Consider the following 24,840-nt stretch of genomic DNA (forward strand, 5'->3'; position numbering starts at 1 on the left):
AATCCTTTCAGTCCTCCCCCACCATGGCTACTGCAGGACAATGAGCCTGCTGCCTCTGCATGGAGCCTCAGACAGACTTCCCAGCCCAACATTCTGCCCAGTCCCAGACAGAGAGAGGTCATCAGCAACAGGACTTGAACACAAGAGATGCAGAATGGCTACTAAATAAATTCCTGATTTCTCCTCAATTTTGAGAAACCACTTAAAAACAACTGTCCCTTGGAGCAGCTTATTCTGACACAAAAGACCAATATATCAAGATACAAAAGTACTAGAAGTTAAAAGACCATGCTCTTAGCTTATCCAAATTGTGCCCATGGATTTCAACCAGTGACAAAATTAAATACTCATCTGAGGAAAAAATTACTGAAATGTTCAGTCATGGGAGATATCCCACCAAGTTTTACTTTGCCAGTTTAAAATTAGTTTTGAAGTATTAATATCCAAGTATGGGCTTGTCCGGGAAAGACAAGGAAGGAAAAGATGGAGGTAAGAATTGCCTTTTATAACACAAATACAGGTATTTTATTCTGAAATCCAGACTGTACTAGAGCATATACAGACTATATATGGTATATTTTAAGAAGCCTCAAGGGAGAAGCACCAGACATGATAATAGCAAGATCTTACTATAACCCTCCAAAGCAGGGGGAATGGAGAAATCTAAAAGTTAAATAAGGCTTTAAGTAGTGACCAAGATCCAGACAGGGTTGTGAGGAAATCACTGTTCAGACATGAATGGCAAAAGGAATAAAATAAAACAGGCTGTCCAGCAATTTCATTTTCATTTCATTTCACTGTAATACACAATAATAACATAAGGTAACCAGGGACTTCTGTGCCCCCTCTCCTCACTTGCATGACCATTAAATAATGGACTGGGACAGGTGAAATCCCAGGGCAGCAGCTGTGGCAATGTCCTGTCCCAACCCTACAAAGGCACACAAGTCTGCACAAAGGAGGATGAAAGGACAACTGCCTTTGGAGGATGAAAGGACAACAGGGAAGGGCCAAGGAAGATTTAATTTAATGGCTGGATATGGGCTCCTCAAGGCCTGTGGGGGAAGAAAGCTGCCCTTTGTTGGGAGAGCAGCAGGGACACATGGAGCTAGGCCCTGCTGTGGACAATGGGACAGCTGGGAGCTGGGTCACATATGAGAGGGCAGAACAACATGGGTGACACTACTGTAGGTGTTCGCTACTCATCACCTGAGCAAGACAAAAGACAGGAATTCCTCTTTATACACAGCAGAAGAAGCCTCACATTACAGGCACCTGGTCCTCACTTGGAACATGAATTACCCTCTTATCTCTTGGAGGGGAAACAGAAGAGGGAACAAGTGCATTGATTATTACCTCCTGAAACAGGGGACTGAGGAGCCAAAGGCAGGCCCTCTGCTAAACATGGGAAACTACAAACATGGAAAAAGTGGCTGGTGGTGTCAAGGTCAGGGCAGACACAGCTGCAGAGACCGTGACAAAGTAGATCACAGGATCCCAGTAAGAAGGATCAAAGCAAGAAGGAGGATCAAGAATGTTCTAGAATGGTTCCTGGGCTTTTGCAAAAATAGCAACAGGAACGCTAGGGATCCATGACTGAATCAGCAGGGGATCTGCTGAGAGAAGATACAGGAAAGGCCAAGGTACTCACTGTCACCTTCACTTCTGCTGTTACCAGCAAGAGCATCCCCCAGGAACCCTGGATGTCAGAGCACAGAAAATTGCCTCAAGTGCCAGAGTGCTTGAAGAGTCTCCAATCAGAGACAGTGAAAACACAGTCTGATAAGACCTTGAGCAGCCAGACAGACACCTGTTCCAATTTTCACTACTTTGAGCAAAGGAGGCTGGACTTCATGATCACCAAAGATCCATTTAAACCTCATCCATTCTTTCATCCTGTATCAACAAAGAAATGGGAAGGACTGCAATGTATATTAATTTATAGCTAAATACCAAGTCTTTCTGATGAGCACTGACAGTCCCTGAAGATGTAACAATGAAAATACAGAGGAGCAGCCCCTGACTGCTCAGCATAGGTTGTGTGTGAGACCCTGCTGTGAAGTGAGGCTTTGAAGGGTAACACCATGTGCTAACAAAAACAAAGACTAGTTCCACTACAATTACTGAAGCAACCACCTTGCCAGTTCCTACAGAATCCCACAACCTCCCGGCCCTACTTTCATTCCTATGAAGGTGGACAAAGGCTTTTGCAGAGTCCAATGCTTCAGCACTGCTGACAACAGTAACCATCCCCTACTGAGCACCACTAATAGCACAAATACCTGTCCTAATATTGCTCAGAGCAAAAGTTCACTATTTAAGAGAGCCAAGGAGTCCTGCACACACCAAGTCCATAGCTGACACACATATCCAAAAGATTCAATTTTTTCTCACCCTTCTCTAGTGATCCATCAAGCATTATTTTCAGATTAAAGGTTCCCAGAGAACAGAGGTTTCATTTGACCAGTAAAAAAAAGTAAGAGCATCCTTGGCTGGCATTAGCCATTGGAAAAATACTTTAAGTTTTTATGACTAATTTTATGACTCAGTATTTAAAGATGACTTTTTTTTTTTTCGCAACAACATGAACTTTTGAAATTACATTTGTAGAAAAGAAATAGGACAAAGTTTTTGCTGATCAGATTATATTTATTTTTAAAGTAGCAGAGACATTCCACTCAGAGTTAAGGCAGTAGAAACAGGGGATAGAATGTCCTTATTTTACCTTATACTTTAAAAAATTCATATATATCTGCTTAAACCACAACAATACACATTTGAGTATCACAAATAAGAACTCTTAACTTTACAATTATTTTCCTTGAAGACATGGATTATGTGTTCAATTGATGTCCCCCAGAAGGAAAAAAAAAGCTTATATTCCATATATCAGCTGTGTGGGATCTATTTAAACAGGCAGACAACCTACTGCTTTACTGAGGATTGCCTCATTTTGTTCCAGTTACATAACTGATCAAGTTGGACTGGCACAATATTTGGACAGAGTTGGAAAACCCAAGACTGTTCCAAAAGAAGGATTAACAGGTTTCAGTTAACAACACAATTTTTTCCTGAAGCCCACATGAAGTTTTTAAAAGGTAACTCTAAAATGGGATTTTTAACACTAAGTGCACCAAAATAAGGCTTAATTTGTACCATCTGTTAAACTTTTACAGAAAAAAAAAGACCCAGAGGATTAAAAAAGCATGCCTTAATTACAGCTTTGTTTCAGAGGATACAACTGCAAGATAAAGGGCACTGGAAGCATGAGAAGTGCCAGCCACTACAGAATTAAAGCAACATAAAGTCATAAAGTAGATAAAGTAAATACCTGCTACTCTGAGAATTAAAAAAAAAGGAGGGGAAAAAAAGTGTAAAATTGCATTAAGAATGAACTTTATAAATACCAAAACTATAATGGAAGTTCAAATAATACAACAAACACTACAAAGCATTTTTCCCAAAAAAGTCTTGTTTTAAGGTACATCAGCCTGTAATTCTCTTTAAATTATTTTTCTTGGTCTCTTCCTACTAACTCCCTGCAAAGACTTCAAATGAGTGGAGTTTGAGAATTTCTTTGAAAACAACTTTTGTCACCACAAACCAAACAATACTTTGATTAAATGTGAAAAGCAGCTTCAAATGTCCCCATGGTCCTTGTTCATCCAGATGTCCTGATGAAGATTTTTATAGGAAAGGGAATTATTATTTAAATTATTATTTAAATAATACAAAGCTACTTGTGATGGAGCTCAGTAACAGCCAGGTGGCTCAGGACTGTTGAATTTTTATCAGACAATATATGTAATCTTTGTTTATCTGACACATGAAGTAAATCCACTTTAGGTAATACTCTTGCATTGCAGGTCTTATCTTCACATTTGCCACATGAAAGCAGGCATAGGTTATGCAGTCTAGCTAACACATGGCTAACTGTCTATATTGATATGGCTAATATAACCTGTATTCTCAGGCCTTGGGAGTTAAAAGCACTTTGGAGTATTTTCCACAAGACTCTCAATTTGGCTTAGCAGCCAAAGACAGGATTTATAATAAATAATAATTAACAAGTTCCCAAGTCCTAAGCAGCCTCTGACAGCTGTTAATTGGTCTTCCTCTATTCTAATGCAATAATGTAAGTCTCCTTCCTTTGGAGATACCAATTTTTATTTTGTTTCAGGTGAGTAGTGTAACTTGAATAAGATACCAAAGAAGTTTATCAGACAAAACCAAGTCTCATTTAGAATAGACTTCTACAAAGTCCCTAAATAGGTAATTTTCCCTTCCTCACCCTTTACAGCACAAATACATCAGGAACTTACTGAATTTCCTGTTTTTAATAGAGGAGGGAGAAAAAGTTACATGCACTGAGTTGGTAGAGGGCCAGCCAAGACAAATTAAGACATATTCTCTGGCAAACTTACTAATGCATCCATGTACTTAAATGGCTTTGGATTTCCATACTTGTCACACAAGACTTTAATATAATAATATCAAATTATGTTTTTGAATGAAATCACAGACAACACATGCACAGGTTTTTCTTTAAAAAGAAATTCTCCCAATAGGTGGCTTTCTTGCTCTTTACAGCTACCCAGCATTGGTGGAATTCATCCACAGAATGCACGTGTGTAAATGCAATTTGGATTAAGTACAAGGAGGCTGGACTTGGATAAAGAACGAATGCTTGAGTTCTGCAGAACTGACCTTCTGAAACCACAGTATTAGATATTTGCTAGGGAAAGTCAGAGCTGGAAAAAACAAAAACAGGAGCCAAAAACTGCTCAAGCCTCATCCTCTGGGAATTGCTGGAAGAGGAGAATAAGCATATACTTCATCTTTACCTAATCTGTAAAGTATCTGCTTGGAAGTCTGTATTGTTTGCTAAAAAAAAAAATAAAATAAAGCTTAAAAGGGAAACATGGAGCAGAAAGTTAAGCTGTTTATGAACCATCAGCGAATTCTGTCAACTCACCCCAGAATAGGAACAAAGTAAACTTGTGAGCATTCCATTAGGATGCATCAGGCCCATAAGAGATCAAGCCCCTAGGAAATGTTCATCTTCTGTTCCATAGTAGTTTGCACACACAAGTAGGGATGGGCCAATTAGGACTTTTCTTCCCTTTTGCATTTTGAAGAAATATTAAAAACCTCTTAGTCAGCTCTCACTTGATTCATCAAGCTCATTTAAAAGACTACAGTCTACATGTAAAATTCACATTGCTGAACCCTTTCTTCTCCCTCACTTCAGAGACAAAGACACAATCCTTGGTAAGCCACAGAACAGTAAGCAACACTCAGGCAAGTGTATTCTTGATTCAATTGCCAAAGAACAGAATGTACTTTCGTGATGCTAATGCACAACCCATTTTAGTGAAACAGTGATCTGTTCATCTCCTATACAATTTTGAATACGGCCAAGCTGTTCTGTTCAGATACTTGTAAGTGCAATAATGGGCAGCAAAACACTTGAAGTCTCTTGAGAAAAGAAACAGATGCCACTGTGGACTCCAAAAGCCACTCAAACAGGTTTCAGAAACCACAAAAGTCAGGTCTGACTTTTGATTTTTTCAAACTTTCACAAAGAAACACATACCCCATTGTGCTAAGTCTGAAATAGTCACATGTTCTATTCAAATATACAACTGCAAACAGTGCTCAAAGGCTCTGTATCAAATATTCTCTGATAATTGCCATCTTCAGCTTAAAACAGCTATGGTGCACCAAGCATCACTGACTTAGGCTCAGGCAAATTCCTAAAATGACAGATGGTTATTCAGCATCTTCTAACAAGAGAAATAACAAGTTGTAGGTGACACTAGAAGTGGAAGGCTCAAAACAAACAAGAATTACCAAAAACAACGTAGGAAGGAAGAATGCATTGAGGTCCAGGTACATGAATGTTACATAAATGCACAGAAAAAAAAAACCCCACTGGGACATATGCATGGAAAAATCTACCTAGAGCCACTAAATATATAAACACTTCTAGTTCAGAAAGCTGGAGTCAAAGATTGCTCCCCCAGCACACTCTTCTAGTTTTCTCTCAGTTCCTTTCATGGCCTCTATTAACAGCCACTGCTAGGCAATAAGGTTTCAGAAATTCTCATCTGGTTCACTATGGTCATTCTGTAGTCTTCTGCACAATAAAGTAGTGAACACACAAAAATAACTGTTCTGAACACTTGTTTCCAGTGGTTTGTAAAGATTACTGAACCTTAGGAAGTGAAACTGCAGTCAATTTTAATTTTATCTTGCCAAAGGCATTATTCAGTTTTCCTCTCTCCTCTGTCAACAATAGAAGCAACCATAGACAGACACTCTTATCCAGAGCTTACACTTTTATCACAATGTGGAACATCAGCCTTAAAGAGTCAGGAGTCAGTGGATTCTTCCATGACATGGATTTGAAAAAGACTTCCAGATCCTGTGCACATATGCTTCTCCAACAATTTAACACTTGGAATATGACAAAGTGATAGGTATTTGCCCACCAAATGGAAAAGTCCTCCTGAATGATACCCATTACAATTTTTAAAAATTTACATTCAGCCACAGATGACAGACCTCAATTCAGTTTTGGTGCCAGCAATTAAGGAAAAAACAGTCTACAGAAAGCAACCATACATCAGCTAGACCATACAGAAACAATAAGTAACTGTCTTAAATGCAGTTGTTTCTTGTGCAAAGTATTCAGTACCACAGAACACTGTTTGGAGGTTTCTGGGCTGTAAAGCATCAAATACTCGATGTATCAAACTGTACCTCAGTCTTTTACAACCTTTCAATTCTGTCAAGAGGGGAAAAAACCAAACAAAAACCAACAAACCTGTGGTTGAGGTCATGAAACCACAAGGCCATTTACATTGCTGGTAAACAGTCGCATAGGCACACATGACCCAAAACATTCGCAATTAAAGATTTCTAAAAAGTCTCAAGCAGAAGGTAAGACTCCTAATAGCACAGGCTTTTGAAGATTTTAATCCCTATCTTTGACTCCTGGCAAATTTATTTGCTCAATTTCAGATTAGCAATCAATTACAAACCACATTTGTACTCAACTAACCTTGTATTCACCCTTTACTACCAAGGGGAATTGTCTTCCAAAACAACCAAATTACTCATGCCAGTCAAACAAGTCACCAGGACAGAGATAAGAGACTACAAGCACTGATATATTCACTTCAATTTCTACAAGCCATAGTAAATCAGATCTATATTGTTTGAGCAGGACAAAAGCAGCCCTAATAGTACAGTGTCAAAATGAAGTAAGAGGAAATAACTTCCACAGCTTGAATTTTATTTTCTCATTGTCCTCTTCTACTTCTTCCTTGCTACGTTTTTAAATCCTGCTTTACTATTTCTTCCCTGTAGCCTACTGCACAAATGGACACTCTAAGTACATCTGCCATGCTGAAAACCACAGTCAGCCAAAACTGACCACCTGAAAGTCAACTTACTCCAGGTACACCCCATTCTCTGGCACGCAGAATCCCTACTCTTTCGAGCTATTTCATATGGAGTATATCCTCAAACATTAGCTTTGCTATCATCTGTAATTCATCAATAGTTTCATTATAGGGAAATAAAGTAAGATTTATTACTTTCAAAGCATTTTTTAGCAGCTAAAATATACGTGCTTCCATTTTTATTTCATGCAAACATTACTGTTTACATCTTATTGAGTCTTTAAGAAAGAACAGATATATAAACAGCATAATCTTAGACAGAATAAAACACACATAATTGAAAAATCTTGTCCTAATTGTCCTTACGTTTTCTGGATTAATATAGTCAACTGTTCCAACACATACAAAGAAAAATCAAGATAATAACTATATGCATCATACAGAAATAAATTCAAATTAAGTCACATTAAAATGAGTACAAGCATAAGCTTAACCAAATAAATGAATTAGAAAGCTTTAGAAATCTTGTCTGCTTTCTGTGTGTCAAGACTTCCATAACTCGTGTTGAGAACATCAGTGAGCTGGCAATTAATTCCACAGTACATGACACAGTGCTCTTATCACTTCTGCAAGAGAAAGCAGTGCTGCACAAGTTCACCCCATACAAGAAACACTCTGTACAGAACCCCAAACATACTGTTCTTTTACACCTTAGTTCCCTAAGCCCAAAGTACACTACATCCTTATGAAGTCACCCAAAGGCAAATTTAAAACAGTGAAATATAATAGACTATAGAGAGAATAACTGTGTTGCAGTTTTGATATTAGTATTGCATTTAAGCCTTGAACTTACCAGTGGTCTTCTCATAAGCATTATTTTGGTAGCAATGCTGTGACATGCAGTTCCTTGCCTCCTCAACCTTCAATGCTACCACAGTATTATCTTCACAGGCAGTTATACACTTAATCTATTTGTGAAGTCAACTTGCTGCAAGCTAATTTTAAAAACCAAGTTTTGTTTTCTAAGTGAAAATTGCAAGTCATCTCATGTTAGAGTTTGTTCAGTACATTGAGCCATATGAAAAGAAAGGTGTTGGGTAATCCAGCTGCTGAAAAGCTCTCAGTGTAAAGCATGCACAGGCAGATGCTGCACAATAGCTTGAGTATGACTAAAAAGCATGTGGAGAACTGAGCAGGGCCTGTGCCTCATCTCTGAGCATTGACTGTAAAAGACACAATTTTAACACCTTCTACCATTACAGCACATAGTTTCAGGCAGTACAAATCCAGAAGCATTCATCTGGCAAGTAGTTTAGCAGTGACCTACCAGAAGGAAAAAGATGCAGTTCACAAAGCAGGACAGAGGTTTGAGAGACTCTTCACCTACTTTTTAGCAGCAACATTTAGAATGCAAGACTTTTGGCCAAAACTTCTCAATTCTGCTGGCTAAGAATGAGATTTTAGGAGACTGCCTATTTCCAACCCTACTCTAGGTATCTTCACATCATTCAATTTGGAAAACAGAGATGTCTATCTCTAAAACCATGACAACCTGCAAGCCAGACACTAACTTAAGAACATACTTCACAAGCCACATGAGGAAGAAATTTTGTAGCAGCTCTTGGGACTTCATTTCAACTCCATCATCCTTCTGCCTCCATAAAATGTAAGGAGCCCACAAACTGAGAATTGGGCTGCAAAAGTCCCAGGTGCTTCAGAAGTGAATTATGATAGCATCAGGCCAGGACAGGGTTAATTTTTGCAGTAGCTAGGAAGGGCATAGTGAGAATCCAGATGCTATTCTCTCATCATTGCCAGGGGAAGCACTCTGGGTAGCCAGTTCTGCATGGTGAGCAATCATGTGTGAATTATTTGCCTATTTTGTACAGTTTGTTATTGATAGTGTAGCTGTTACTGTTCACTTTCTTATTCAATTTCTGTTTCCAGTAAATTGTTCTTACCTCAACCTGTAATCTTTACTTTTTGTGCCCCTAATTTTCTTCTCCATCCCTACTACAGGAGAGGGGGGAAAAGGAGACTGAGTGAGTAGTTGTGGTTTGGAAGGTTTCAGTGGGAACATTAAATTGGGGAACACTATTCCTGTGCCAGGACAGCCTTATCTGGTAAAGCACAGGCCTGCCTTTCAGGCCAAACCCATTCCAGGGCACCCAGCCCTTCACAAAGAAAAGGGAACTCTCCCCGGGGCTCCCACTGACTTCTCCACATCAGCTGTGTCACCACACTGGGCTACCCAGGGCAGATCTACAATACAGCATAATATCAGACATGATCAAATACAACTGCAATGGAAAGGCTTCATTTTCACTCCAGAACCTTTATCTGAAATAAGTGCTATGATACATGCCATCACCCTACCCCTACCAATGCAGCAGCATCAGCATTCCTGATGGCTTTCCATCTGCAAAATATTATCTCCAGTGTACCATTCTACCATATCCTAAAGATCATGAAAGAAAAGCAGGAACCTTGCTATCAGGAATACACCCCAGGTTTTATAGCAAAAAGAGATCTATGATAGTCTACTGACAGGTGTTTCAGTAGCTCATTTTCACAGGGGGAAAAACCCCAAAAAACTATACAAAGGTACATTTTCCAGAAGAGGGGTGCATCGATACTGCAGATAACCTTAGGACTTAGTTTCAGCGATCAATAACTGCTCCCTGTTAAATTACAGAATTAAAATTATCAATATATGTATGCAATGCATGTATTTAGCTGTGTTAAAAAGTTTCAGGAGAAACGTGCTTTATCTCTTCATGACAGTTCTCTCATTCTTCCTCATCCCTCCACATTCTCCCACCCCCACAACAGCCATCCACATACACTCACAAGACTAGACACATTCATCTGAAAAACATTTCAGAGCAACTAGGAACAATTTTGTGGGTTTTTACATACTTTACAAGCTACAGAAGAACATGACTTCTCCACTAAAATTTTTAGAGGCAGGACCCACGCTTCTGTCTCATTCAGAAGATACATCCAATACATTAAATGCTCTACTGTCACATATAAATGCTGTAGTACAGACAAAATATATGCAACTCAAAGTCTCAAGAGAATTTACTACCCTGTATGTCTTGCTCTGCATTGTAATTTTTTTTTTAAAGTCAAATCCCAAAAGCATAATACTGTCAAAGCAGAAAAGGATAATAATTCTCTTATGTTAGGAGATGTATTAATTTAGATTGAATTCAAGTGAGATGAAAAAGCTTTTAAAATAAAAGTTCCCATTTCATGAAAGCACCTAAAGGTCAGAATATTAATTACTCTAAGAAATAGAAAGCTAATAAAACTCAAATTATACAGGTTCTGGAAGGACTCTTTATTTGAGTTCAGATTTCCAATTTAATTGGTATTATCAAGTTATCTGCCATTATTCCAAAGTCACAACAATAGAAAGCTTCTACAGAATTTATTGTTACCACTTTAGTAGCAGAAAACAGTTTATGACTTAAAATAACATAGCATACATTAATTTTCTTTTTCTCTTTCTACTACTTGCATTCTCATTAAATCACACAATGTCTTCTGCTCAAGACAGGCCTGACTTTTAAGGGCATTATTACATATCCTACATATCTAGTAGTCCTAGAAGAAGTGAGTGGTGCTTCTATAATCAGTCATTAATTCAGAGTACTCGCTTAGAGCACAGATTTGATGATTTAGAGCCAGGCAAATATTTCTGTAGCTTAACTACAAAGTGGTCAAAATTTATTTCTATAATAATCTCAGGTCTGTGAACTTGAGAGCTTGTTTTAGTGTACTGTGCTTACAAGCATGTCTGAGAAGCCACTTGAATGGCAGGCACAGTTGTGACAATACATGGAAATTGGTCATTGATTGCACATGTACTTGGGGCGTAGTGGACTGGATGAACCAGAGCCAAAGGACATCAATACAGCCTAACAACCCTTGGACACAAAATGTTCTGCTTGTAAAAACTGTCATAAGCACATGAAAGAAGTGTTGCAGTGAACCCAGAGCAAAGCAACCTCCATCACACTGGATTAAAAAAACCCAAATATAATCGAAGTGAATGGGCACTTTTCAAATGATATGACATTTGAGAGTTAATCACACAAAACAAAAAGATCATACACCTCTGATTTAACATCTATAGACACATTTAAGGAACTTCTTCAAGGGTGTGGCATCGTTTGGTTCCTGTTTCATCACTCAGTTAACTTTCTAATTCCACTTTTGTCAGTTCCTCTATTTACTGTACAAGCAGGACCTTCATCTAGGTGCTCCTTCTCCCCTTGACACCCAATGTGTCCACATCCTGCTCCACCTACTGAATTTATACAGGACTTTTATTCTACCACACCAAGAAGCAGCTGTAAATGGTTAAGGCAATTCCTGCCACTGTTTCACAGGACTGGAGCAGCTTTGTGAGCACAGGTGAACTAGCATCCACTTCTTTACCAAAACAGGACAAAACCTAAGCTGCTTCTGAATACCACTAAAATAGCAATGAACCAAAGATTTCCATTACTTCCTTAAGGAATGAATGAATAAATGAATGTGTGCACTATGTGTACAAGGGAACGGCACAGTTTAGAGATCTCCTCTGATTATGTTGTTTTAGGTGGAAAATCATTATCATTCTTCCCTGTGCAGCTACAGTTTGCCAGTAACAGTCTGGGAGAAAATATCACTGCACAAATAACCATTCCATTCCAGTTAAAACCCTTGGTAACCAATGCAAATGCATATGCTTCAGATACTCTTAAATTTCAGTCTAAGAAGAAAGAGAATGATATTGAAAATACATATACCAAACTAAAGCAAGGCAGCAAAAGAATTAAAAGTGGCAGAGACTGCAAATTTACTCAGCCAATCCCCAGCATGGTGCAGAAGTGCTGGAAGAGTAGTTCTGCTATATTTGTACACATCACTGAAAAGTCAACAAAACTTCAACCAATTCCAGCTGAGACAACAGAATCCTGTTACTCCAAGCTGTATCATTACAGACTAAGCAAAACAGATGTTTCCTTTTTTGTGTTTCACTGAGTAACAGAACAAATTTGATTGTCTGAAGTGTCTCATCACAACAAGACTGTTGTGAAAATGCCCCTTATTTACAATGCCAACACATAATGCTGCTGAGAAAACAGGAAGAGGGGTAAAGAAACTCAAAAATTTCTGCTCAGCTTTACAATTAAATATAAATCACGCTCTCTTAAGACAGGCAGAAATTGGTAAATATTATACCAGCACTCACAAAGCAGCAGATGCACGTGTAAGCAGATGTGCAGAATTACTGTCACAAGCCTCTCAGCTGCTCCTCTGGCTGCTGCACTGGGAATTTAGTTCAAAGCAGGGAAAAAAATGCAGGAGCCTATTAGTCTTTCTACACCTGACATACGGAGTCAATACAATTAGGAACATAAGAGATGTGAGTGGAAAGACTGCAGCTTATTGAGCCTAAAAGCTGTAACTGAGTAAAAACAGTAGCACAGCTGCAGCATGTGACAGACATGAAGCAGGCAGGTATTTTGGCACAGCCTAAAGGAAGTCAATAAGAAATATATTCTTTTAACTGAGTGTATAGTAATTGGTTTAACCAGATGTGCTATTAACCACAAACTGTAGGATAATACTCAGCATTTCACTGGCAAAATGAGTCTAAATTAGCTGTAAGGAACATAAAATTGTTGCTTTAGCACTAAGTACCAAGAGTTAAGGAACTCCTCAACCCTGCTCCTTCCCCTACTTTGATCACACTGTCCTCCCCTTCATCAGCCTAACACCAAATACACGATGCTGCAGTCTACCTATTTCCAATCTGGAAGAAACACAATTTCCTTCAGCCAGCAAATACTGCAAAGGAGTAAAAAAACGGGAAAATAAAGAATCATTTTTATACCTGAAGATTCTTTAGTCTGCTTCCTCAGGTAGAGATGTGACTGTAGCACACCTGACATGGTTTACACAGTACACTGAAAATATTCACAGTATCCTGACAGAGAAGATAGCTGGTGTTAAAAACTTGTCAAATGTAATTTTTAGAAATTTACTAGGTCAACTTAATGCTTTTACATATTTTCCAGTTGTCTCCTTTAATACAGTAAATAGTATTAAAGGATTGAAAAAAAATTAATAGAAAACAATTACTTTTACAAATTACTACATAATACAGTCTTGTCCATTAACCAGGTGCTCATGGAGACCTTATATTATCCAGCACTAGCTATTGTACAATACTCAGACTACTAGATAGGTTAATTGTTGAGTATTAGATATAATTCTCTACCACATATTTGAAGTGTAATGGGATTTTTTCCTCCTTTCCTAAAAAAAAAAGAACCACAATAAAATATAGCAAAAGGAGTGAATCATGGTGTTTAGCATTAGCAAAATATTAAAGTTGTATGCACTGTTCGTCAGGTTGAAATTAATGCCTTGCTGAAGCATAAATATTTATCCAGTGCAAACAGCAGGAAACCTTAGGAGACAGCATGGCTTTAAGCACTGAAGTGTATTAATTAGTACCCAGTGCAGCTTCAGAGCATGCTATGCTATTTTTAAATAAAGGTTAGATTCCAAATAGACAAAAGTAAAGGTATGAGATAAGATAGCCTAAGAAAGCTGTCTTAAATAGCTATCAAAAGTGCCCCAAGTATACATTTTTTGTCACAAAGTTTAGAATGAGAGCTCTTGTGCCAATCAGGATGGAATACAGATACTTAGCAACTTTTGCATCAGCAATAAGCATGTTTTGCTAGTATTACTTTCACCTACATTTCTTTGCTATGCTTCAGTTGCTACACAGCATTTCATATCATCAGAGGCCAGAGATGGAAAAACAAAAACATACATCTGTTTTGAAGAGATAACCCATTTCTAAGTCTTAATCTCAACACTCAGATGATTCTTCAGCATTGCCAGTTATTTATAAATTAAGAAACATTTCATGCACACCCTCACTTTCCATGGCATTCTCCACATACAAGAGTGATGATAATTAAATATCTGTCCAAATTCCATGTCCTTTATTGATTCCAGTTCCAATAAATAATGCTACCAACAACCACAGTTGATTGAACCCATCTATTTTACATTTGCACACCATTTAGAAGTTAAACTGAAGCCTTAGAACCCTTAATTCATCACACAAACACCTACACCAACATCCTCCCCTTTCTGGCACTACAAGACAAAACAGGGTCACATTCAGACAATTTCAGGACTCACTTGGCTGTAAGTTAGACTGCTTGCACTCACTGTCTTTCCAGTTGTTAGCAAAGCATGCAAGTTCATGTGGGGATGTGACCAAAGAAATTGCCATAAATAACAGCTGCCCTCACAGACTCGGCCAAGATGCTATTTTTATTCTGCTCCTCTTGAACATGGTCCTGATTAGGGCAAAGGCTTCAAAACAGTTTCACCACAAGTAGAAGAAAATACTTCATATCCATTTAGAAATGCTATCAGCTGAAAACTATTACAGTTATTAGATCTTTCAGGTGTTTGTTTTGGTGTTTCGGATTTTTTTTCTTTCTATCTAATACAAGAGTATTTGAGTTTTCATGCTAGAAAAGTTCTAACCCAAATTCTGATAGAAATCTGATTTCCAGAAAGAACAAATGCAGAAGGATTTCACCTGTCAGCCTTGTGCAAAACTTTTTAAATGCTTTCAAATAACTTTAAGTAATTCAAGTGTCAGTTTAGAGAAAATCTCAGGTTCATGCAGAAGTACTTCATCTAAAAAGTGTGAGCATACACTTACACATTATAGAGGAAAGAGCCTGGCCATTGCAGGAATAAACATTTTAATGGCATGCAGAGCTGGAGCAGCAGCTTTAAACACAGCCTAGCAGTAATATGCAGTTGCTACACATTAGAAACATTTTCATACTTTAGTACTCCTTGTCTTCAACAACACTGACACAGATTTCTGTCCTTATTCTGACACCTTGTTGCTGCCTTCCAAGATTATCTCACAAAGCATTTCAAGTAAACTAATCCAATTTAAGTTTCTAAATAACTGATGCTAATAAAAAATACTTTAATTCCAACACATTCTCCATTTCCAAATGTGCATTTCATACGTCACCATTTCAATTCTAGCAACTGAGTACAGCAAATGCCAAAAGGGATTTTTTTCCTGGAACAGAAAGAAAACACAGATTTAAAGAAAAGATCTCAGGCCTAAAATTCTAATTTAAGAGGTCTTTTTTACATATATATACTTGCATAATTAAACAGAACAGCATTAACAAAACAAAAGCTATAATTCTCCTAAGCAGGGAAGATTCCAGTAAATCAACAACCTCTCTCAACTACATCCTACCAAGTACAAGCCAACACAGTGAAAGACACTGCATATAAACTGCAGGTTTTAAGCATGCTGTATTTCCATAATCCCATGGAAGTCTCAGAGATTAGACAGGGTCACTCCAGTCAAACTATTTAACCTCAGAATATAATTACAGATGGGCAGGCTTCAGTTTTTCTGAAGTGTACAAGAAAACAGAGTATGCAGGCAGGGAAGGTCAGACTGTCAGGCTTCTCATTTCCTACACAGCAAGATCAGATCTCCTGCCTGAATTTCATGCACCTTGCTCTGGGAAGACTGACTGCTTGGTAACACTGGACGTAACACACTGAGTGCGGTGATTCACAGGTGTAACTTCCACTTCTGCTAACAGAACTGCCCACACAGCCCTACGGGAGACCTAAGGACACATCAGCTCTGCACCCAGCCTTCCATTTGTGAGAGAGGAAGCGTGCTGGGTTATGCAGAGAGCAGATCTGTCAAAGGGAAGGGCTGGCAATGAAACCTGACCTGGCAATTCACCTAACGGATTTAAGCCTAAGCTCTTCCCCATGGAGGCTTTGTATGTTTGCTGAGTGCACAGGTGATCTTTGTTAAGAGCCCAAGAGCTACCACATTTTAACGTTCTCATCAACATAAACATTTATGCCTCATGAAAGTTTCATTCTAAAGCCTCAGATACTCTACAAGCTCTTAGTCCCAAAGGGAAACCTGGGAATTGGGAAACCTGGGACTTTTCTCTAAGAAATCATTCTGCAAACCATGCATTCTCCATACAACCTCAAAAAGACTCAGTGTCACATCAGACCATTTATTTTCTAATTAAAATAACCAGACATCAGCCAACACTTTATAACTAACAATTTAAACCTCCAGAATGAACAAGGTGATTTTCACATTGCATGCATTAAAGTCAGTGACAGGTTAAGACGCCAACCTAATATGTACCTTAAGGTAGGCTTCAATGAAAAATCAATTTCCTGACATGAACATGATGAAGGTTCAAGATATTAAGTTTAAGAGGAATGTGTACTATGAATGAGACTTTAACTCAGTGACTTACTATTAGGTTTGACCCAGTCACACGCATCAGGAAATGGGCTTGTCTCCCAGCCTAGAGCCAGCCCCACTGTGCTAAGTGAAACACAGATGACACACACCACTCGTAGTGCCCAGCCCTACAGTATCTCACACACATGCTTGTGATACAAGTCCTCACAAAATTAGAATCCAAGTGACTTAACTACCCAGCTATGCCTGGGAACATGTCTCCCATGGCCTCTCTCAAGTGAAAGCAAACCCACCCAGCAGAATTCCAACGTGATCCTGCCCCTGACAGCCTTTTTCCTTGGAAGAAGCTTTCTGAGTAAACATAACATGTCCCTTTAAAACAGCTCACTGCTGCAAGGAAGTGAATTGTTACAGTTAATAAATCATCCCAAGTAGTACCAAACTTCCTCAAAATTATCATCCCTCTGATAAAAGGCCTATTACAAGTGCCTTGCCTCACAAAGAGATTATCACAGAAGAGAAGCAGAACGGGTTTTGTATTTCAAAATTAGTGGGTTTATACTTTTTTCCAACTCTAGAGGAAAAAATAAATCCAAAAACACTGCCAGAAGGATCTAAAATTCAACTTCAAAGTATACTACTTTTACCAAAACTATTTCAGTGATGAAACTACAATAGATTGCAAATTAATTTGACCACATTATACAACATTACTTAGTTTTTATAACATAAAAGAACTTGTTGAAAGGTGGAGAGAACAAAAGCAAGACGCCATTAGAGGCATGAAACTATATGATCTTTAAGGTCCCTTCTAACCCCAACCTTTCAATGATATTGTGGAAAACACAAACTTCTGAAAAACCACTGTAGCCTGTAAGTCCGTCATTGGAGGGGAAAACTGCAGAAAAGCCTTTCAGATACCACAAAATGCAGTCACCAATGTCACTCTATGCTTTGCTTCATAATACTGCTTCTTGCCTCCTTGCAGCGCAATTTGCTCAGCTTGCCTTAAAAAATGCCACTAAATCTGAATTTGCAGCTAAGGACCCTAACACCAACCATGTAGTAGAAGTTTTAATATTTGGCTCATCTACAGTCATTTCCTCACACACTGGCAGTGTATGTTAAAACTCCTAAAAGGTCCATCCTAGCAGGACTTGATAATCTTCAAGTACACAAATCCGCTCCCTGCGAACCTAAGGCTGGGGAGCTTTTTCGGCAGAGAGCTAGAATTCAATTGGACGGGAAACAAACGTGATGGCTGTCGGGATTACATGGGACAAGACAAATCCAGGGGCACTATCTCTGCTTCCACCCCTACCTCTGACACACCAAGCACACGGAAGGCCACTTCAATCGAACGTGCTCCAATGGAAACACGAAGCCCGCGGAGGCACCAGCCCTGCATCCGCGGCGCTGCCCGCCCGGGTTCCAACTCCGCGGCTCGAACTGTTGCTGCCGCCTCCCGCATCCCCGCGGCGGGCACACCGCAAGCGGCGGCACCGCCGAACGCAGCCCGGGACGGCTCCGCAGCACGGAGCTGTTCCTCAGCACGCCGCCCAACTCTGCCCCAGCCTCCCCCCGAGGGTCCGCGGCGGCACCGAGCCCGCTGCCAGGCACCGCGCTGCCCGCCCCGCTCCGGGGACGCGGCGGGAGCAGCTCCTTTGTCTCTCCCGCAGCCCCCGCCGCCTTCTCCCGGCGGCACAAGGCGCCGCTGCCCCGCCGGCCCCCAGACGCCCCGGCGATGCCCGCCGTGCCCCGCCGCGGCCGGACCGGGTGCGGGCGGTGCGCGGCGAGCGGGCGGCCAGGCGCGGCCGGGATGCCGGCGGGGCGCCGGGAGGACCCGCGGGACCGGGGGAAGCCGCAGCCGGTGCCCGGAGCGCCGCCCCGCAGCCCGGCACCGGGGGCAGGGTGCCGCCCTGCCCCTCCATCGCCCCCGGGCACCGGCCCTGCCCCCGGCAACTCCGCCGCCCCCTCCCGGCCTCCTGCCCGCGCCCTGCACCCCCCGCCGCCCCGGCGAGCCACGGCCGCCCCAGCCGCGCGCCGCCGGCTGCCCCAGGGTGGGGCGCGGGACCCGCAGCCTGGGGGGGCTCCGCTCGGGCGGCCGCGAGTTGCCCGACGGCCGCGGCCGCCCCATCGGGATGCGCCAGCCCCGCGCGGGAAAAAAAGTTGTCCCCGCGGGAGCGACCGGGAAGCGGACTCACCCTCCCGCCCGGCGGCTCCGCCGCGGCCGCGACTCAAACTCACCCTCCCGCCGGGAGCGGCAGCGGCGGGCGGACCCCGCCCGGCCCCGCCGCTGCCTGGCGGCGGCCGCAGCCAACCGGAGCGCGCAGCGCGGTCACGCCAGCCAATGGCGCGGCAGAGCGGGCCGTGCGCGCGCCCCGCTCCCCGAGGGGCGGGGCCGGCCCGCTCCGAGGCCGGGCGGGAGCGGGGGGCGCGCCGTGAGGGCGTCCCGGGGCGGGCACGGAAACCGGACCGGTCGCGGGCTCCGTGCCGCGGCCGGGGCGGGAGTCTGGCCCTGGGGGAAGCTCAGGCGGAGTCCGGAGCGCCGGGCAGGGTCGTGCCCCGCGGGGAGATGCGCCCTTCGGGGCAGCGCCCGCTCCCGAAACTGCCCTGCGAGCGTGGGTGGCAGCGGGGCTCGGGACAAGACGGGCGGCAGCGCTTGGGACGGGCTCGAGAGAGCAGCACCGGAGCTGCGAGTGCTCTGCCGCTGTCCCGAGTCACACGTCCCCCGGCCTGTCACTTGGAAATAAAGACAGACCCGGAGGCAGGCAGGTCTGGCAGTGCCCCAGCCCAACAAAGGTACCTCGGCCGGAGATGCCTACAGGCACCCCCATGGGAATGACGCGGAACTGAATGCCTCTTAATTTTCCTCAGGCGTGTCTTAATCATTATTTAGATACTGGATTCTTACCAGCCTTCCTCAAGTGAAGCAATTGTGGGCAATTCTCATTCCACAGCACTCCAAGGCCTTTCCAAATACAAGTACTTTTTTTCCCTCCCTTTTTTTTTCTACTGACATGCTTGGACTGTTCTGAAGAACAATCTTGAAATAAAACTGCATGTCCCACAAATAGCTAATTTTTATTTTTACATTTTTTGTTACCACCAGAGTTTCTTTTTAAGTATGCTTTCAGGATGTAAGTTTTATTCCTCAGAAGCACGCACTTCTGGTAAACCACTGGATTAATAAAGATTAAGTTAATCAGTAGTCTAATTGCTGTGTGGTGAAATCAAGGCAAGGAGGCTGTGATTTGATCTGTGTCAAATATCATATAATGGCAGAGCCTGAATTAACGCCACCAACACTGTCACAAAGTGCTGTCCCATATGAATACTCATTTAAAAGCCATGGTCCTCTATGCCTGGCACATGTTAATTTCCTCGGTTACTCTGTAGAGGTAGATAATGTGTTCACACACAAGTTTATTGACTTCTCTGGAGCCTTGAACCTGAGAAAATACCAGGTTCAATGCACTTCTTCTTTCTTGGCCATCCTGCATAGGGACATACATCAGTACCATTCTGTCTGAGCTGTTTCTAGACTTGTGCTATTGTACCATTCATTTCCATAGGTATACACTACACTAATTTGTTGACAATAAAATATGTGTTATTTTCAAGGACCTTGAATAATATAAACCATAATACATACAAATTGCTTTTAGAATATAAATGTCTTACTAAGGCATTTGTCTTTAGAATACTCCCACTGTGTTATGGTCTAAATTCATTCTGTCATCAGTTTCTATGACACTGGATAAAATAGGTCTGTTTTCCTGACAAGATAGATATTAATTCCAACAAAGGTTTATAAAAGCTTTATTATTTCACTAGGATGAAGAGAGACAGTTAAATGCCATGATCTTAGGAACACCTAAATAGAACTTTTAAAGGGAGATAATAAACTTCTACCTTTGAAATAATACACATCTGTGTCACAGTCAGAATACTTAACAGTTTGGGGGTTTTGGTTTTTAAAAGCTCTTTACCTGACTGACTTTCTCTGCACTCCCATCACTCTTTCTGCCAACAGCACTGCAGGCATACACAGCCTCCATCACAGTGCCTTTCCCACCTGCTGCCTGTAGCTATTCCTGAGACCCTCCTGGATTTTGGGACCCAGTAGCTACAAAAAAAGGCCAAGAGAAGAGAACCAAGTAGAAAAATCCAAGTATTTTCAAACACAATTCTGTCTCCTGATCAGTTTACTGCTGGTCCTGCAGTTCTGAGAGGACCAAAGAACAAGCAGTGGAAGCAGAGATGCAGCAGTGCAGGAGGAGTTTGTCAGCCTGCATGCCCAGACCCAGTGTCAGGAGGGAGACTGCCTACTGATGTGGCTTGTGACATACCAAGTGACCCTGATAATTGCAAACAGAAGAACTGAGATCACACTATCATTAGTTATTAATTTTACTGTTATTAATGTGTTATACCACTAAAGATTATCAAAACTAATGAATCATCTGCAAACAAAAGGCAGGCAAATTATTTTCATGCAGCAGATAACTAGATAACTGTCTTTCAAGGTTAGGTCACATTAGCAAAAGAAAATAGTTCAGCTTACATTGCTTCCACAGTTTTTTTTTTTTTAACTCCTAAATTATTTTAGTGTTTTAGTCATTCTTAGCACATTAGCCTTAAATATTCTGGATGCACAAAAATTATGCAATAAATTTTGGTTTTAATGTGTTTAGATTTTTGTGCAGAGATGTACATGTCACTTACTGCAGTTTGGTCTGATATTTAGGGCAGAGTTTTTGCCATTAGCAATCCATTTCCAACTGCCCTCTCAGAGGAAGGCCACGTAGAATCAGAAGTTTTGTTCCACTTTCACAGAAGTCAGGACTGCTCCGTGCTCTTTCACAAACAGTATTTCCAGGAAAAAGATGTCTTCAGATTTCATAAAACATTCTCATTTCTCAGAAATATAATTTGGAACCTAGAGCTTCTGCCTGCTTCATAATTTTCAATCTCTGCCTATTCATTACAAGTTCTTATATTTAGATATATAATGGAGTTGTAAGCTTCTTTAAAAATAGAAATCCTTGATAAATAAATACTTAACAACCTTAATCTCTGTCATATGACCATGTTCTTAAAGCTCAATTCAACACAGAGACCATTTTTAAAGCATAATGCATCTGGACCCTGGGAATAAAATATCAGGGATTTCCAGTCATCTGATCTCAGATCAGATCTGTAGCCTATGGGACACCAAGAAGGGCATGTTTAGGGAGAGAAGCAGAATTCCAGAAGGGACAATTGCTTGGTCCTGTGTCCCAGTGGCAGCCTAGGCCAGGCTGGCTGTGACCACAGTAACAGCACAGGCTGCTCCATGGATGGGAGCACCACTGTGGAGCAGCCCTTCCGTTGTGGTTAGGATGGAGCAACACTCGCTGCAGAATTAAGAGCAGTCAGCGCTCCTGATTAGAAATTCAGCTAAGATTTTCAAAGATGCCCAGAACTCACACTGCATTCCTACCGAGCCTTTGATTAAATCCCCTAATTGGGTTCTACAAGGAAGCATCAAGTCATTCTTCACATCAGCAGAGGTCCAAGAGCTTTGTATCAAATGCAGAAGGCTCTGGAGATTCCTGGTCTGGCATTCTTCATGAAAACAGTTTCAGTAACCAAAGCATGTAAAAAGTCAGGGAGAAAAAAAGTCAGAAAATCATGCTGAACTAGGAAGCAAAAACAGATACTCTGAATTTCCCCTTCTAATAGAAATAGGATAGCAGCACTTTTTGTAAAAAATCCCCACAAATTCTGAAATTTTTATTTTAGGGCCTCTGAAACCACTGGCTATGATATTTTCACAAAGTCAGATGTTCAGTTTTGACTTATGGTTTTCTTCTTTATACTCTTGTTTCAACCATAAATAAAATGTTTCTATAGCTTTCTCTTGAAAGCATAAAAGAAATCAATATCTTCCTACAAAATGTTACATTTTATCAAATCCATGTTTTGACAGAAAATTGCTCTAGCAGAAAGCTCTTTACCAGATCTTTCCAGAAAGTGAAAAATCACTAGCTAACATCTGTTTGATTCTGAAACACTGAATATCTCACAGTCGCAGATTTCTCATATTATCACAAAACATTTTAAAGGAAACTGTTTGAGAAGGAAGGATTCTATAACCTTTTTGCTGGTCAATTTTTTGAATAAAGTCCTTTTTTTAGAACTTCAAATTAAAAATAAAAATCACACAGTAGCATAGAACTATAAGGAAGTATCCTGAACTTATAATTTATGGTAAGTTTTATGCATTCTAAATAAAGATAGCTTTTATCTGACACTTCTTACTAGCTTGGAGCTCTCCTTACTTCGCTTTTCGTGACAAAGCTTACGCACAGCCACAACGCTACTATGGCTTGATTTGCTAATATTGCAAATAAATATTTATCACAAAACCACTACAGTAGAATCAAAACCAAAAGAGGTAATTTATTGTACTAGGCAAAGGCTTTCCAAAAGTTTAAATTCACGTAACTCAAATTTAAAACTGCGTCTGTCTTGCTGTTGAAGGTCAGTTATCTAAACAGTATGTTCCATACCAATATTTTGCACTAAGAGAATATACTTTCAATACCTGAAAATGCAACATAATAGATTCTGATTTTTATTAAATTTTGAGAAGAAAATACTAAAAGGATTTGATAACAGAAAAAGCTTTTTCTTACTATACCACTAACATAAGGCAACATTTAAAAACATAGCAACCAAATCAACATAAACATAAACAATATATAGACTATCCTCACTACACCAGAGCTAGGATATCCATTACTTTTTCTTCCTCACACTTAAAATGCAGAGGTTAAAAGCATGTATGTAGGTTTTTAAGCACAGCAGTTCACAAGACTAATTGTTTGAGTGGAAAGGCACAAGGATTGCATCAAAACCTGCGAGGTCCAAACTTTTAGAAATGAGCCCTCAAGGTAAGGGAGGGGAAGAGAGGAGCAATGTGGAGATTGCTGTTATGAGAAGTACAGTCAAACACAGAGAGAACTGACAGCAGGAGAGGCTGTCTTTGGGAGGGGGAAGCTAGAAGGAAGAGATAAGAGGACTCACCTCCTGTGAGTCCTGTGGCACACTGCCCACGCACTCAGCACCGCAGTCCTTCCTGCTCAGCGAAGGACTGAGAGAAAAGCTGCTACCCATAGGTCTTCTCTGCAACACCTCTGCCTTGGTATTAGCAGCTCAATTAAAGTATCACAGTTATCCTAATTATCACGGCTGAGCTGGCTTTCCTCTCCCAAACCACAACTGTTTGTAGAGCCTGACTGGGGTCTGCTCCTCGCTGTACACACAAGGAGGAACAGGGAGGGCTGGTGAGGATGCTGTGAGACACAAGAGGAAAAATGCTGCAAAGCAACTCAGGGATGTTTGAGTTCTCATGGTACTTCAGGTGCTTGCTAATTGTTACTCCTACAGAAAATTCCTCTCCCGCCCCGTGTGCCTGGGCACGTTGGCAGTACTCTGAATGCGTGTATTTATTATCTTGCTGCTGGACTACAGAAAATTAGCAGCTCGGTTTACAGGGGCGGTCAGACACAGGGGCAGGCCAGGAGCGGCATGTTCCTTTCGAGAGAGCCTTGCAGCCGTGGGGTGTGGGCAGGGAGCGGCCCAGCCGGGCCCCGGGCCTTGCCGGCGGTGTGCGAGGCTGCCCGGCCGCGCTCGCCACTTCCTCCCGGCCTGCTGAGCTCATGCAGGGGCTGCGGCTGTGCTCCGAGCTACCAGCTGACATTTCACTGCTTCCTCTTGGGGCTCTTGGGTCACGCTTGTCAGCTGTGCCTTTGAATCTCAAGAGTTGGAAATACACGCACACGTTTTTATGTAGGAAGCTCTCCCTTCTGATGTAAGCCCGTTAGCCCCAAAGTTAGGGTGCTAGAGCCAAGCCTGCAGAGTTCATGGGTCCTCTGCTAACCCAGAGGAGCAGCCTGGACACCCTGGCACCCAGCCAGTGTTAGGAAGTCCTCAGGCCATGTACTGTGTTTGGCTCCACACAGAACTGTGAAAGCAGCCCTGAAAAGCAGCATCAGTGTGTCTGCACAGAAGCATCTTTTTGGTCTGACCCGTGGCCACGGCCATGGCCACATCCTGCTCTCAGCT

The 24,840-nt window shown here is 41.5% G+C and overlaps 1 protein-coding gene across 1 annotated transcript in view; it reads right to left on the minus strand.

The window, feature by feature from the left end:
• Window positions 1-18,959, minus strand: part of HYCC1 (hyccin PI4KA lipid kinase complex subunit 1) — a 44,284-nt gene extending 25,325 nt beyond the window's left edge. Inside the window, exon 1 of the mRNA XM_058036482.1 lies at window positions 18,930-18,959. The gene's annotated coding sequence lies outside the window, so the exon portion shown is untranslated. The remainder of the gene's footprint in view (window positions 1-18,929) is intronic.
• Between the last annotated feature and the right edge of the window lie 5,881 nt (window positions 18,960-24,840).

Source organism: Melospiza georgiana, chromosome 1 (genome assembly GCF_028018845.1).
Source record: "Melospiza georgiana isolate bMelGeo1 chromosome 1, bMelGeo1.pri, whole genome shotgun sequence".
NCBI classification, from domain to species: Eukaryota; Metazoa; Chordata; class Aves; order Passeriformes; family Passerellidae; genus Melospiza; species Melospiza georgiana.